The sequence below is a fragment of the Bemisia tabaci genome, chromosome 4, assembly GCF_918797505.1.
Source record: "Bemisia tabaci chromosome 4, PGI_BMITA_v3".
Taxonomy (NCBI): Eukaryota; Metazoa; Arthropoda; class Insecta; order Hemiptera; family Aleyrodidae; genus Bemisia; species Bemisia tabaci.
Genome location: NC_092796.1, coordinates 2,762,515 through 2,771,825, shown reverse-complemented (window position 1 = coordinate 2,771,825; position 9,311 = coordinate 2,762,515).

Below are 9,311 nucleotides of genomic sequence, written 5' to 3'. Positions count from 1 at the left end.
GCAATTCACTGGAGTTAGGTTCCAACCTAAGAATACAACTATATCAACTTCGGTGTGTTGCACAGTATCACTTGCAATTGAAGGCGTTTTGTATTCGCCCGGCCGCAACCTAAGAAGAGTGGTATCTTAATGTGTTAACTTTGTGTGCTGTTTGCACCGAAGACGTCCAATGCAAAATTATGTGTAATTTGCATCTGTCAATGTCACAAAGAGTCTAAAACTACATGCCAGGCTAAAATAAAGTATTTAACTTTATTCGAAATACATTTTGAAAGTAACTTTGTTCTCAAATACATAAATACTGGGCGAGAGAAATGAAAATCACTAAAAGTGTATATTCCCTTTGGATGAAAAAAGGAGTAGAGGAAATGAGGGCTGAAGAAAAAAAAAGGCATGTTTGAAGTGGAGATCTACATTATTTTTCAACTTTCCGTTTGTTTACAAAGTGGTAAATCAGTGATATAAATTTAATTAAAAAAAGCTTATGACAGGGTTTAAGGCGAAGATTCGTTCTCTGGCTCTTTCCCTTGCATTGCACTGTCCTCGGAACTTCGTTTCAATCAAAACGAGAAATTCACTGTTCTCCTTAGATCTCACAATGCCTCTATTTATCATCACCAAGTTTAGCATTGTTGGTAAATGCAGTAAAGTCCACCTTCTTTATATTTTACATTCCTTTTTTTTGCCAGAAAATATTTTGTCGCTGAAAAGTAAATTAGGAACCGGAGAACTTGCTAAATAAACTAGTTTTGATCTCGTCCAAAACATTTTTCTCTGTTCCTAATACTTGCAATTTCCAGAATTTCTTACCCAATACTTCTTTAACTCTATATTTCTGCTCGCATTTATCTTCAGAAAAAAAAGTATCAACCCCAATTTTGGAATTTCGGACAGAATACTTTTCTAAGTAAGACTTCCTCGCATAAATTTTAAAGGAGGCATAAAAATGATATTCAATTGAAGCAGTAAATTGTGAAAGAAGGGTAGCAACATTGCGATTCTGAGTACTGGTTTTCAAGTTTCACAATCAAACCCTTCAACACGTGCGGGGGACGGGCGGTTTTATAGCGATGAGTTGTAATGCACAATACAACTACGAGTATTTCACTTAATGTGTGGCTCATTATGCCTACCTCATTAAATGAGGGCGACCAGTTTATCCCATCCGAAGTTAAAGTGACGTGATAAGTGTTAAATCAGTTTATATCGTACGCAACAGCATGAACCATTGAGACGAATGTTATTTGCTGCTCCAAACTGTTTACGACTCGTACATTGTTTGATTTCAGATGTACTGGTCGTAGATTATTCAATCCCGCTTACGCAAACATTGAGACCCGCTCAGATGAGCCATATTGCTTGAGTATCTCCATGATTCTACATACTGCTACGATAACGATTGCTAAGATATTAGTCTCGTGGAATTGGAAGGACAAAGCAGCCAATTGATCCGAGAGCTTTTAAGTTGTCCCGCCAAAGGCCGACGCGGTTCGCTTTAGTATTCATTTACCTTGTTTGACGGTGTTCATAATCAAGAACAGCGTAACTGAACGGAATAGTTAAGTGGATACGCGTGGTTTCACCTTGGCACGGCTGCTCTCTTGAGATTGATTGTGACAAGATCGCACAAGATTGATTGTGAATGTGGCATTTACATTGGCCAAAGAGGGCGTACAGCACTACAAAGATTTCGAGAGCATAAAAATAATGCCCAAAATAATGCAAAATCACTCTTCAATAACAGACCGTTTGAGAACCTCGGCAAAACGCAACCCTGATAAAAGCAACGTAAACCGATTATAGAGTATAATAAAGATCGAATATATAGTGTACTCGAGCAATTAGGAATAGAACGGTATGAAAGAAAAGGGCTTCTAAACACTCAATTAGAGAGCAATGTGACGGCAGTGAACACATCGCCTGCCTCTCAACTAAAATAGCTGCACTGAAACATAAGCCTCCCAAATTTGGTCCATTTTCCCCTTTGGGTCAATGCGAAGTAAGATATGATAACGGCAGTTCAAGACAAAAATCGTCGCAAAAATGTCTTGCCGTCGCAGGATACATGAGTCTCTGACAACCTCAGAAATCGGAGCCTACATAATTATGTATGCAGTATTATGCCAGCGGGCGGAGCCCCGGTCCAGAGCCTCTTGGTTGCCAGGGGGTGCAGCCCCGATCCAGGGCCTCTTGGTTGCCAGGGGGCAGACCCCGGTCGAGGGCCTCTTGGTTGCCAGGGGGGCGGAGCCCCGGTCCAGGGCCTCTTGGTTGCCAGGGGGGGCAGCCCCGGTCCAGGGCCTCTTGGTTGCCAGGGGGCGGAGCCCCGGTCCAGGGCCTCTTGGTTGCCAGGGGGGCGGAGCCCCGGTTGAGGGCCTCCTGGTTGCCAGGGGGCGGAGCCCCGGTCCAGGGCCGCGCGGTAGCCAGGGGGCTGAGCCCCGGTCGAGGTCCTCTTGGTTGCCAGGGGGCAAAGCCCCGGTCCAGGGCCTCTTGGTTGCCAGATGGCGGAGCCCGGTCCAGGGCCTCTTGGTTGCCAGATGGCGGAGCCCCGGTCCAGGGCCTCTTGGTTGCCAGGGGGCGGAGCCCCGGTCCAGGGCCTCTTGGTTGCCAGGGGGGGCAGCCCCGGTCCAGGGCCTCCTGGTTGCCAGGGGGCGGAGCCCCGGTCCAGGGCCTCTTGGTTGCCAGGGGGCGGAGCCCCGGTCCAGGGCCTCCTGGTTGCCAGGGGGCGGAGCCCCGGTCCAGGGCCTCTTGGTTGCCAGGGGGCGGAGCCGCGGTCCAGGGCCCCTGGTTGCCAGGGGGCGGAGCCCAGGTCCTGGGCCTCTTGGTTGCCAGGGGGCTGAGCCCCGGTCCAGGGCCTCTTGGTTGCCAGGGGGCTGAGACCCGGTCCAGGGCCTCCTGGTAGCCATGGGGCGGACTTTGGTCGAGGTCCTCTTGGTTGCCAGGGGGCTGAGCCCCGGTTGAGGGCCTCGAGGTTGCCAGCGGGCGGAGTCCCGGTCCAGAGCCTCTTGGTTGCCAGGGGGTGCAGCCCCGGTCCGAGGGCCTCTTGGTTGCCAGGGGGCTGAGCCCAGGCTCAGGGCCTCTTGGTCGCCAGGGGGCGGAGCCCGGTCCAGGGCCTCCTGGCAGCCAGGGGGCGGAGCCATGGTTGAGGGCCTCTTGGTTGCCAGGGGGTGCAGCCCCGGTCGAGGGCCTCTTGGTTGCCAGGGGGCTGTGCCCCGGTCGAGGGCCTCTAGGATGCCAGGGGGGCCAACCCCGGTCGAGGGCCTCCTGGTTGCCAGGGGGCTCCGCCCCGGTCTAGGGTCTCCTGGTTGCCAGGGGGGGCACTCCCGGTCCAGGGCCTCCTGGTTGCCAGGGGGCGGAGCCCCGGTCCAGGGCCTCTTGGTTGCCAGGGGGCTGAACCCGGTCTAGGGCCTCCTGGTAGCCAGGGGGCGGAGCCCCGGTTGAGGGCCTCGTGGTTGACAGCGGGCGGAGCCCCGGTCCAGGGCCTCTTGGTTGCCAGGGGGTGCAGCCCCGGTCGAGGGCCTCTTGGTTGCCAGGGGGCTGTGCCCCGGTCCAGGGCCTCCTGGTTGCCAGGGGGCGGAGCCCCGGTCCAGGGCCTCTTGGTTGCCAGGGGGCGGAGCCCCGGTCCAGGGCCTCTTGGTTGCCAGGGGTGGCAGCCCCGGTCCAGTGCCTCTTGGTTGCCAGGGGGTGGAGCCCCGGTCCAGGGCCTCTTGGATGCCAGGGGGGGCAACCCCGGTCCAGGGTCTCCTGGTTGCCAGGGGGCTCCGCCCCGGTCTAGGGTCTCCTGGTTGCCAGGGGGGGCAGCCCCGGTCCAGGGCCTCCTGGTTGCCAGGGGACTGAGCCCCGGTCCGGGGCCGCGCGGTAGCTAGGGGGCGGAGCCCCGATCCAGGGCCTCTTGGTTGTCAGGGGGGGGGGGGCAGCCCCGGGGTTCGGCTTCTTAGGGGCAGGGGGACGGCCCCGGCTTTGGATTCCTAGGTACCAGGTGGGCGGCCCCCGGGTTGGGCACGAAGAATATCGAATGACATTGCCGCAATTCGTACCCCGTTGCTCGAAGTCAATGATCCGCCTTCAAATGGCCGGGTATGCAAAATGACTGCTGTGCTGCTCGAATAGTGGTATCTGAAATTTGCGTTAAGTTTATGGATTGATTTGAAGGCGCTCTTCTGTAACCATTGTGAGTAGCCTTTTATAAAGTTGTTGACCAAATAATTCTTAATTTTGGGTTTTAAATCGAGCTGTCTATTCAATAAAACCGTGTAATATTTTTTTGAAAAAATAAGATGATTGTTTTTGGTCTCTACGTCTTATTTTAACGAAGAGAGCGCAGGTGGCTGGATCTGATTGTGTATTTTAAGTCCCTTTGGTTCGGTCATCGTATTCTGAAGCGAAACTGAAAGAGTCGTCGCTTACAAGATCGCAACTTACTCAAATGCTGTTGCGAATTCAAAAAGTTTCGCACGGATAAAATGAGCTTTCGTTGATTAACCGTAAATAATCAAAATTGAAGAAAAGGTTCTATGTCCACTGGTCCATTAGGAAAGCGTAAAGCATGGATGGATGGAGCATCGATGACCAACTAAATCTTATCTGATAAGGAATTTTAAGTCTGAAACCCTTTTTTCAGTCTTTAAATGATCCAAATCCACCAACCAGTTCAACCCTTTACTGCATCGCGTTGCCGTATGGCAATAGCAATTAATAAATTCATAGTAAATTCAGGAATGCTCATATTGGTACCCTGTGTGGATTCTAGGGAACTAACAACATTACCAACCTAAAAAAATAGTCGTGGCGGGAACTGGAGCTGCCAAATCAAGTATATAATCCCGTGTATCTAACGCCCGTTAATGGCCCCCATTTTCAAGGAGTAGCCGTGAGTAGTCCAACTTTGAAGAATGTTTTGAACGACTTAGCTTGCCTTCAGAAACGAGAAAAAAAATCACAGTCATTGCCTATACTATTTTATGGGCTGATAAGAAAAAAAAAATGATTGAAATATTATTTTCGACTCAAAAACGGCAAGATGCCATATGGCAACAACATACCGGCAAACTTCTGGCCCAACATTTTTCCTGTTGCCATATGGCAACAACATACTGGCTCCGTCGCAATAATGTGTCGTGCTGTCCAAAAATGGAGCTTAAAATTCATCATTAGACGCATTTTGAAATTGGTAATGTTAGAAGAATCGCAAAAAAACATTTCTTCTTCGTTTTTTTGTTTTGTTTGTTTTTGTTTTTTTTTTTCAAAAGTCCCGCACAAGAGTTATGCCCTTCTATTACTATTCCACCCCTGCACTGTATTTTGTTGCCATATGGAAACAAGTGGATACTCTGGCAAGAGATTACCAAATGTTGTTGCCGTATGGCAACGAGCTTTTTTAAGCTTTAAAAGTTAAAGAAAAAAATTGAAATTTCAAAAAAAGCTCAAAGACGTGTCTTTTTAATTACATTTTACTATAACATATATTTGTTTTATCAAAATCGGCGTCGCAAAAAAATTCAATGCAGTAGAGGGTTAAAAGATTTTTTGGAAAAATGCGTATCTCCTGATGAAGTGTCGATTCTTAGTGCCAAAAACGCGAATCTCGGCATTTTTGCCGTATTATCTAACAGTTCGAGAAATTATTAAAACTGCTGATGGAGTTTGAAAAAACATCTTATTCTTGCTATCCTTAAGAATTATTACCCTTCTATTAGGGGAGTCTATTGTCTTCTCTAGACAATAAAGAGGAACGCAGATAGTTTTTTTACTCTCCTGAAAATCGTGTTTTCCGAGATTCGCACTTCTGCACTTTCACCATCGATAAAGTGCTTTAGTATTGTTTAATTAACATTTGCAAAGGCAGTGATTGTGATTGTTCAGTCAGTAATTTTGTTTTCTCATTAATTTCTTCACAAACATTTTCAGGTATATAATATGTTACAGGCAATTAGCAATCGCCGGCAAATTGCAATCTATTCGTGTTTAATCAACAAATTAAATCGTTTTAAAGTGAAAAAACGAGATTGGAAGTAGGGATTATTATGCTTTTAATTCAAACATACGTTAGTCCCTTTTTCTTGGATACATGGTGCCAGCTAGCACACTCGCGAATTCGTGAAATGTCATCGATAATCTGTGTTAGGTTCGGTTAAGCAACTAAACTAATTCCGTGGCAAAGCGGAGAGTATCGCTAGATTTGAAGGCGTTCCCAGCTGAGGTCGCGCCTTGAATTTCTCTGCTAAAGAAACCTTTACCATAATTTGACGAATTGACAAATACGAAGCTTGCAAATTGCCAGCGATTGCTGACTGCCTGTGACATACACACTGATAAAGATTTCAGAGATATTTCTTTACATCTTTAAGTTTACATGTACTTTTCTCTCTTCTAATCAGCATGTGTGTTTCTTTTTTGTTTCGAATTCAATTCAATTCTTGGATTCAAAAATCGATGATCTTCCTGGACAACACAAATCGTCAATTAAAAAATTAGGATCGTTCAATTAAACGGGACACTTGATTCACTTGACTGAATCTTTAAATTAACTGGAAACTCAAATTTACCACAAATCCTACTCAATCGAAAACCTGATCTAACCCTGCTAACCAAAACTTTACTCAACCGGTGAGCGTACCCACCGGAAACTCAAATCAGTCGACCAATCGTCCGGCCGAATTTTACTCAACCGGAAGTCGACAACCTTAAACTCTGCCCGACCGGAAACGTGCTCCAATCGAAAACTTGGACCGAACTGGAAATTCGATCCAACCTGAAATCTGACCCATCCCAAAATTCCAATTCACTGGAACCGTAATCCATCCGTATTTGACGTGACCGAATATTAACCCAACTGGAAACTGTTTTCAACCAGTAACGTGTCCCTGTCGAAAATTTGACTCGACTGAAAATTTGATTCGATCGGAAAATCTGACCGACCGGAAACCACAATCAACGGGATTCGTTATCCACCCGAAATTTCACTTGACCGGAAATCGAAAATCTTAATTTCTACTCGACCGGAGATGTGCCCCAATCGAATACTTGACCCAACTAGAAATCGATCCGACCGGAAATGTGTTCCAACCCACAATTTGGTCGTTCTCGGATGGAGAATAACCAATTTCAATACCAATATATCATTGATTTTCCTAAAAAATCGCAAAAATTCGATATAAGCGATTGGAATATCGACTCGTTAACGTTAAAAATCAATTCTACAAGAAAAAAATACGTAGGTGTTGGTGTACTCTAGTCATATTAAGTGCATTTAGTCATCCATGAATCAAAAATGAACAATTTCAATCTCAAAAAATCGTCGATTTTCCGTAAAGAATCTTAAAAAATCGATTTTACCGATCGATATATCGACTCGGCCACATTAAAACTCGATTTTCGTGTAAAAATACGTAGGAACCGGTGTGTATAACATGTGTAAACAACGATAAGAACTCCGTAGACACACCAATTCAACAAGAAAATAGCGGAGAATAAGGCCGAAGTTTGACCCCTCCCCCCCTCCCGCAACCCGAAAACGGTTCCTATACTCATCTTGAAATTTTTTCCTGAGTTTTCTGTTATTATGAGCTTCCATTTAAACATTGGTTCGATGGTCGAATCGAATACCGAAAAAGGGGCGAAATTTGGGAGGCTCTTTGAAGACGCGTCCATTACAAGCGACAATAATTTCAAACAGTGCAAAATCCTTATACTCATAATTTTCAACTCTGCTTCATGACATTTTTCACTTAGAAGATGTCACTGCTTGGTGCATCTCTCTCAATTTGTTTCTGGGTAAAAGGAAATTTGCAAAATTTCAGAAAAATTTCCGTTAAAGGTTCGTTTTAGTCACATTCGACGACGAATCCTCGAAAAAAAGCAAAAATTCCCTGAAGTGCAATATGCATCCCTCCGACATGTTAAGTTTACTTCCTCAAAATTTTCAAAATGTTGTTGCTTATTGATAGCCAGCAAATTGTTTCCGTGCAGTGAGAAGTTGTAAAGTTTTGACAAAATTGCACCGCGCAAGGTCAATATCTATTCAATCGGTTAAATGTGGTAACGAATCCATTAAAATCGGCGAAATCATCTTGAGACGTCACTCCTAACCCTTCAGACCCCCAACTCGTCCGTTTTGCCGCTTGACAATTCTGCGATGCTAAGGAAGAACACCATAGGAGTCTTCAGTCGTTGCCGAGTTTCCTCGGATAAAAACCGTATTTGCTGGGAAAATTGAGAATATTATTCTCCGAAATTTCCAGAAAATGTTGTACGCAATTTAATCTAAAATATCTGAAAATGTCCAGGCAAAATATCCTTAGAGTGCGTCAAAAATACACATTTTATAGAGGGAAATTTGGCAACTCTCGAATGTTCATACGGCGTTCTTCCTCAGCACGGCAGCATTCTCAGTCAGGAAACATCACTGCTTCTTGCCAACTCTGAATTCGTTTCTCGGGAGAGAAAAAGGTGCATCGTTGCATCTCACGAAGTTCATTTCTACTCAATCGGTCAAATTCGGCGACTAAAACGGCAAAACCGTTCTGAAGTCGAGGCGAGAGGGAAACCGCAATCAGAGAGCGGGACCTGGGCTCGCTTTTCAAGAGTCGTGCGTTCCGATTCCGCTAGGATAACACTTTTCATCTGTGGACAGAGCAGCTGCGGTAGGTGAGCTCTGCATGGAGGTGAGTTTCGATTTTGAGAGCCGGGAATGCCGGGATGAGCCCGATAGATGCGGACGGGGGCCGGGGGGGCCGGGAGCTGGGGAGCGGGGGGGGGGGGGGCTCCAAGGAGGTCATGGACGTGACCTCGGAGACCTTGCACTCCATGTGCCTCTCCCCAACCCCTGCTTACTACTCCAAAAGAAGAAAGGTGGGGTAGCGCGGGGTTTACTTCTGCAGGATGCTGCTACCCCCTCTCTCTCCCATTTCCCTTATCCTCTTTTCCGTTTTTATCCCTTCCCCGCCGAATTTTTTTTCTCCTCTTTTAACGTCGACCGTAAGTCACCTTTCCAACTTCGTTGCCATGTTTGGACGTTCGGCGGTCATAATTTACTCTCAATGGGCTTTGCAGGAAGGATGGATCCAACTAAGCTCAAATCGTCGTTTTCTAGACGCAGAAACGTAACTCTATTCAAAAATTGCAAAGTTGACTGAAGATTTCTATTTTTTATACTAGAACGTGACTAAACAGTTTCATATCAAAATTTAACGTACGATTAGAGGAAAAATCTGTAAAATATCTTTAATTAGACTTCCCAATAGTTTGTTAATAAAAATACAATTTAAAAGAGGGGCATTTTATGACGATGAAGTGGGATTACGTGGATCCTCGGA